Consider the following 8,053-nt stretch of genomic DNA (forward strand, 5'->3'; position numbering starts at 1 on the left):
ATTTACGAAGGAGATTATGTTTGATATGGTTGAACTGCTATTAAAAATATCCAATCCCTCACTACAAACAGCTACTGTTTCAGTAGACTGGAGGGTGGCAAATGTTGTAACTATATACATAAAAGAGGCTCTAGTATTGATATGGGGAATGAGAGAGAAGCAAACATTAAATCTGCACCTGGCAAATTGGTGGAAGCAATTAAAATATATAATAAGAAAACACCTGGAAGATCATGGACTGATAGGATCTAACCAGCACAGATTCTGTAAAAGAAAACTGTGTCTCACTAATCTCTTTGAATGTGTCAAGAAATTAGTGGATAAGAAGTGTTTACAATAAACAAAATGTATTTAGACTTCCAAAAGTCTTTTCTCCAAGGTTCCTCATTAGAGGCTACTACAGAAATTATTTAGTCATGGGGCAGAGGCAAAGTATCATCAAGGACAGGGCTGCCCAGAGAATTCAGGGGGCCTGGGGCAAAGAAATTTTGGGGGGGCCCCTTCTATAAAAAAATTGCAATACTATATTCTTCTGGGGGCCCTTGTGGGGCCCACGACAAATTGCCCCATTTGCTCCCCCCTCCCACGGGCGCCCCTGGGAAAAATAAACCTTCCTCATTTCGGCACAAACCCAGTTTTGAGAAAACTTCTTTACAAGGTATCACTAGTTCTCAGCATCAGCTAGTGATAAAAGGCACTAAAGCTCAATAAAAGTGTTCGACAAATATTTTCCGTCAAAACTTTTTCTGGATCAAAAACTGGGGGTTTTTAAAAAGCAGAAAAAAAATCACGGACGTCGTCTGCTTTCCTTCAAAATTTGTTGTGGTTTTTTTTGATTGAAAAGCTGAAATTAGTCTGCCAAAACCTGAACATGGTTTGGGGTTTCAGAAGTATGTGGCCAAATATTTGCTGCTTGCTGTGTTTGATTGTTTAAAGAAACAATAAAAAAATTCTGCTTAAAAAAAAAATCCAAAACTTTTGAACCACCTCAGCTTGTAACCAAACACCTGAGCCCATCCAAGCAGAGATTTTTCCAGGTTTCTGATACTCTGCTGGCTTCCTTGACTCATATCTGTCTCCATAACTTTGGGTTCATTTAGGTTAGAACATAAGAACAGCCATAGTGGGTCAAACCAAAGGCCATCCTGCCCAGTATCCTGTCTACTGACAATGGCCAATGCCAAGTGCCCCAGAGGGAGTGAACCAATCAGGTAATGATCAAGTGATCTCGCTCCTGCCATCCATCTCCACTGTCTGAGAAACAGAGGCTAGGGACACCATTCCTTACCCATCCTGGCTAATAGCCATTAATGGACTTAATCTCCATGCATTTCTCTGTTTCCTAGAGACTGGCTCCATGGGGTCCCTCACAAACTGGAGGTTTGTGGGTTTGTCTTTAGTATAGCTTATGTACATACTCCACAAACTGAGCATTTGAGCTTGTTCCAGAATCTGGGATGAGCCTATGTTGTCAAAACTGAAATGCTCAAAATAGCACATGCATGTGAATGGACACAGGGTGCTAAAATTAAATTAATCCAGGGGTTCTCAAACTAGAGGTCAGGACCCCTCAGGGGGTCACAAGGTTATTACTGGGGGTCGTGAGCTGTCAGCCTCCACCTCAAACCCCGCTTTGCCTCTAGCATTTATAATAGTGTTAAATATTTAAAAAGTGTTTTCAATTTATAAGGGGAGGGGGTCAAACTCAGAGGTCTGCTATGTGAAAGGGTCACCAGGACAAAAATTTGAGAATCACTGAATTAACCCCTCTGAAGCCTCTGGGAATGCAGGGGAAGGGGGTCTCCCTTGGCAGGGTTGGGAAGGAGGTAGGTGGTATAGGATAGGATATTGCTCTTCTCATGTGATCCCTCCCCCAGTGGCTAATTTTAAATGAAGCTACCCTCCCCTGACATGAATCTCCCTATGGCACTGAAATTAAATATAGACTATAATTTGGCATTAGAGAAGTGAAAGGGATGGTAGCCCTAATGGAAAAGCTAACAGCTTGGCTCTTCTGCAAGCCTCAAACTGCTGAATGAGCTTTAGGGTAGGGAAGACTGTGCCTCCCAAAACAGCCTGGCCCTGCCCCCTATCCAACCTCCACCCACTTCCTGCCCCCGACTGCCTCCCTCAGAATCCCTGACCCATCCTGCTCCTTGTCCCCTCACCGTCCCACAGAGACCCCTCCCACCACCACCCTGGGACCCCACCCCTGCTCCCTGTGTGCCCCAACCCCTATCCACCCCCTCCCGCTGAGTCCTGACAGACCACCTCCCCCCAGAACGTCCAAAATCCAACCCCCCCATTCCCTGCCCCCTGACCGCCCCCCCAACCTCTGCCCCCTCCCTGTGCCCTGACTGTCCCCAGGACTCCCTGCCCCTTAGCCAACCCCCTTGGCCCCAGCCTCTTACCCCCGGCTCCCCCTCACGCGGAGCCTCAGCGCGTCGCTGAACAGCTGCAGCATGTCTCTGGTGCGGCCTGAACTCCGCCCCGCTCAGAGCCGCGTGGTGAGGGGGCGGGGCTGTGAGCGCCACGCCGAGCCGAGGGAGCTGAGCTCAGCCTGGAGCTCGCAGCCCCGCCCCCCTCACCACGCGGCTCTGTGCGGGGCAGGGCTCAGGGGCCCCGCCGGAGGCGCGCTGCGGCGCTGTCTGAGACGCCGCTTGATGCGCTAAGGCTCCAGGAGAGAGGTGGAGGTGGGAGCCTCAGCTGTTCTCTTGGGGGCCCCTGCGGAGCCCGGGGCAAATTCCCCCCCCGCCCCCCCCGGCGGCCCTGATCAAGGATCAAAACCTGGCTAGGAGAGAGAAAGTAAAAAGTAGGTCCATGTTTCCTCATGGCAAAAAGTTGAGAGTGGGATGACCAAGCTTCTGTAATAGGTCAAGTGTAGTTTAACGTGTTCACTAATTATCTGGAAAGTGGGCTGAATAGTAAGGTAACAAAAGTTGCTGATGACACAAAGTTATTTAGATTAACCAGGAACAAAAAGAACTGTGAGGAATTTCAGAGATAATGAAACAAGCTGGGTGAATGGGCAACACGATGGCAAATAAAGTTCAGTGTTGATAAATGCAAAGCAATACGCAAAGAGAAGGGACTGTGTTACCTGGAATGTGTATGTTATGAGATGTTCTAGGATAGAGGTTGTTATTTTACAGTGGGGTATGTTGTTGGGTGAAGATCAAAAGAACTATATGCCATTGGGTGCCCAGAGACAGGGACTTCTGGGAAGAAGCTCTACCCAGGCGGCTTGTTTGGCACTTTAATTTTAAGGTTATTGTGTGGCTCCTGAAGACAGAGGGAGAAGTATTGCAGAGTGCGCTAGGTTGTGATCTAGAAGAAAAGCACTGGCTGAATTTTATCTGATTAGATTTCCCTAGATTTCCCTAGAGGAGTAAGGCACTCGAAAGTTAAGTCAACCCAGTTACATCACTCAGGAGTATAAAAAATCCACATCCCTGAGCTACGTAGGTAAACCAACCTAATCCCCAGTGTAGACGGGGATGGATTCTTCCCCTACTGCCTCTCAGGGAGGTGGATTAACTAAGCCAACAAGCACTGACCCACTGTAGGGTTTCCAGTGTAGACAAGCCCCGGAGAAGAAGAAGTGTTACTGATCACTATTGTTATGGTTGTGTTATGTTTAGTCTGGTTCATTAAAAGCTTAGAGTCTTTTCAAACACAGGAGATGGAGGAGTAGTCAATCCATTAGTGAGGGGTTGTAAGAGATCTGCAGGGCCACTGGAGCAGAGTATGGCAAAGCAGTCAGGATCTCCTGATATTCACAGGCAAGTGTCCTCAGAGGAACCTTAGAGGGGTAGAAAGGCTGTAATAGCAACCCAGAGACACCAGTGTGGAACAAGGTGTGTGTCCAAGAAGGGTCTGGTTGTGATGAATTTGTGCACTTTACAAGGGTGTAAATAAAATGTATCAGTTCAAGACAGGGACCTTCACATCACTGCAGGTGGTTAAATAAAGACCTTTGCTCAATGTGCAACTGTGTTCAAGAGGGTATAGATGGGAAGGCAGATTGAGAGCTTTGTTCTCTGTGTCTCATAACACAAGTGCTGCAGAAGCAGGTGCTGAGGTAGCTCAGTTGGGAGAGTGTTAGTCTGAAGATCTAAAGGTCCCTGCTTCAATCCCAGACTTCAGCAGGCTCTTTCATCCTGCTTTGTGCGGTGGTGGGCTGTTTCCTGGAAACACAGCAGTGCTTTTACCCAGTGCCTGTCTGAGGATTGGTCTTGCTTTGAGCAAGGGGTTGGACTAGATGATCTCCTGAGGTCACTTCCAACCCTGATATTTTATGATTACCTTTATTGGGGCGGGGGTTAGGTTGGATATTGGAAAAAACTTTTTCACTTGGAGGGTGGTAAGGCACTGGGATGGGTTACCTAGGGAGGTGATGGAATCTCCTTCCTTAGAAGTTTTAAAGGTCAGCTTTGACAAAGCCCTGGCTGGGATGATTTAATTGGGGATTGGTCCTGCTTTGAGCAGGGGATTGGACTAGATGACCTCCTGAGGGTCCCTTCCAACCCTGATATTCTATGATTCTAACAATGAGACAGTCAATGAAATTAAAAGGTGACACATTCTACAATGATAAACCATAATATTTTGTCATAAAACTAATGATTAGACTCTAGAATTCAAGGCCACAGGAATCCATCAAGACCAAGATCTTACCAAGATTCAAAAAGGGATTGGGCATTTCAATGGATAACAAATATCCAGAGTTATCATAACATCCAGAGTTAACAACAATGCTGGAGGGGATATTGAACTTCCTGCTTTGGGGTTTAAATCAGCTTCTACCTACTGTGGGGTTCTTATACCTTTCTCTGATAGTGGCCACTGTCAGAGACAGGATATTGGAATAGGATCTCAAGTCTGATACAGTCTGGCAATTCCTATGTTACTATGACAAAGCTGAATACTGGAATATCAGCTACAGATAATAATGCCTGCCTGGTAGTTCACCCCAGAATGTTCTGTATCACTTAGATCAAAGACATGGGAACAATGGCAAGAAAACTATATTGGAACGACATCCCCAAGTACGACCCATTAACAAATAAATTATTGCAAAATGCCTGATTAAAAGCAGTAAAATGGTCTGTACTTACGCATTCACTTTGAATGGAATCTTATCCTCTAGCTCCTTCTAAAACCTGCAGCAACTGTCCAGTTAATAGATAATGTGAGAAAACTGGGGAGAAAGAGTTCTTATAAAATGTGAGCCGTAGCATGTGGGTGGAATTTAAGCAAGCAGAGATGTTCAAGATAAAAAGGAGGAAATTCTGTTCTTGTTTACACTGATGTAACACGGGGGGGGTGGGGTGGCAGTTTACGAGTTTTATTTTTAAGTACCATTCCTGTAAACAAACAGTACTTGTAAGCAAAACAAACATAGGATTATTTAAGAAAGAACATAGATTTAACTAGAAACACGAGAGAGTGGTGAATACAAATGTTCCCAATACTAGATACATAGATAGATACATATGAACCAGGCCCTACATTTATTAGTAGTTATCTTTCCTAACTAATCAAGTAGGTTGCCCCCACTCTCAAAGTTCAGTCTGTTGCAGAGCTGGCTGGCTTCACAAAAACCAAGATCCAGTCACGAAAATACCCCTGCTCCACAAGTGGTTTCCTCACTGAATGGATCCTGAGTGCCTCTCCCCACTCTGTGTTATACTGAAATAGTCTGTTGTCTTTATTCATAGACAGGACCATGCTTTGTTGCAATGTTCCTTTTTTAACCTCCAAGTGGATTCAGTTGTTTCCAGTTGTCTGTCATGATTTGCCATCGGAAAGTCTTGGGATGGATAAACGCTACACAACTGAGCCTTGCATTGTCTCACTGCTTAACAAGGGAGGATGACAAATTCCTCTTGCTGGAATGAGTAATCACTGAGACCCATTACCTCTGGTAACTAACTTTCATACCCAAGACCATAGAGCATACCTTCAACATAGTTATGCATTTCCTTAAATACTACCTGTACCTACATCTCACAATGATTGTGAATCCTGACAAGTTATGAGCTTTCTTCAGATACCATACCTGTTACTGCTTATAGATAAATACCCTGCAAAACAAGTGTCTGCTGGAGTGAATTTGTCAGGCCTCAGATTAGAGTTGTTTTCAGAGAACAGGGGACCCTTTGCCAAGGAGGAATGGGGTCACACAGTGTCCTGTCAAGGGAGCAAAATGGTGGAAATGACATGGGGGTAGGAAGACATGGGGCCACAGAGCCCCTGGCATGGGGGGAGGGGGTAGTCCTTGCAATAGAAGGGATGGGAGGATGGCTGCCAGGGAGTTGTGGGGGAATGGAGGGATATCAGAAGTCCCATGTATGTGCAATGCACTCAGATGACATGAGATACGAACCATGTGACCTGCTGGTATGGCTCATGGCAGAGCTCAGAGAGAAAAGGGCTTGGCACATGTTTGGACTTGCTGAGATTCAGCAGAGGTTTGCAGACTATCACACAGAGTAATCATGATGGAGAAAGACATGTGGAAACTGATGAAACCTTTGTAAATGGCAAAGATTGGTCCAGCAGATATCAACTGCCCACAGCTTTCTCCTCACACCTCCTTGCTCTCCTGCACACAGCTGTTCAAAGTTCATTCCTCACACCCAGCCCATTCCCCTCCTGCAATGCTAATTTTCCCCCATGAGTGATCTGCAGTTCTGCTGACTCAGGAAAGGTAATTTTCTCCAGCACAAAGGTGATTATTGGCTCAGACACCAGGAGGAGAAAGACCAGGGCAGGTTGATCATCCCACACTGCAGGGGACATGGCTGGCCCTATAACATGGTAGGGAATGTATTAATGAGTGTCTGTGAAGCAGCATGTGAATCTGCAGTGACAACAATAGAAGCAGTGTAAAGGGGACCCTGTCTGGGCTGCCCCGCTCTTTGATTTACAGAGGAGCTTCATTATGTAGCCTAGTGTGCACTCAGACTCAACAGGACCAGGGAGGCATGAATCCCAAAGAGCTAATTCACACTAGAGAAATCAAACTAGTTTAAGCCCCTAGAAACATTTCCAGGAAACTTTGCATCCACCCACAAAGCCACAGCAAGTAATTTACAAAAGGTCTAATAACTGGTTAGAGCCGATGGTTTTCCAGCAGGTCTGATTACTGCTTAAGTCTGGGTCAGTATGAACTGGTTTAGTAGTAGAGTGGAAGCAGAACAGCTGAAACAGTTCAGATATACTGGCACCATTTACCATCACAGGCAGCAATGATTTTAGCTGATTTCTCACTCCTGAGGGTAACAAAGGCAGAGAGGGCAGTGCTGCTGCTGGTGTCCTGATGCCGCATGGGCCTGTATGTGCTATAATGTGTGCTGCAGTGGTGCCTGCTGATGTTATCTCTGACTGGCGTAGGAAAATGTCCTACTGTGGAGGAAGAAATAAGGCCGCCATCCCTAGAAACCTTCGGGAGAAGATTGCAGTGTACATCCATGAATGTTTCATTGAGATTTCTCAGGAGGATTCGAGGGACATCCCTGCATACATAAGAAACTGTTCCCTCCTCTCCAACCCTGCCTAACTCTACAGGAGAATGAAAAGCTGATAACAACGCTACCTCTCTTTGTTGTACTCATACCTTCTAGTACAAGTACATTAATGAAATGTTAGTAGCTCTGTCCTGCTAAGTTAGGGTGCTATCCCTGTAACGGGAAATAAATTTACACACCTACCAAGGATCCTCCCACTACATTGGGATCACCCGTGAGTGACTGCTGGGACTAAGTGGAATGCAGTGGCGTCTCAAATGGGTCCTGGCTCCTGGCATAGCTGGACTCCCCAGTTGCATGTCTCCCATCATCCTCCACTTCCTCTTCATCCTCGTCAGTAGTGTGGCTTGGGCTCTTTGGAGGTATCCACAGTGGTGGGGAGGGGGGCAGTTCTCTTCCAAGTTGTCCCAACTAGCTAAAGAGGGGAGTTTGCTGCTCATCACTGGAGTGACTGTTGGCCTCCCTGGCATTCTGCTATGCCTGCTACAGTTCCTTTGCTTTCACACAGCACTGTTGTAGCC

The sequence above is a fragment of the Mauremys mutica genome, chromosome 12 (assembly GCF_020497125.1).
Source record: "Mauremys mutica isolate MM-2020 ecotype Southern chromosome 12, ASM2049712v1, whole genome shotgun sequence".
Classification (NCBI taxonomy): Eukaryota; Metazoa; Chordata; order Testudines; family Geoemydidae; genus Mauremys; species Mauremys mutica.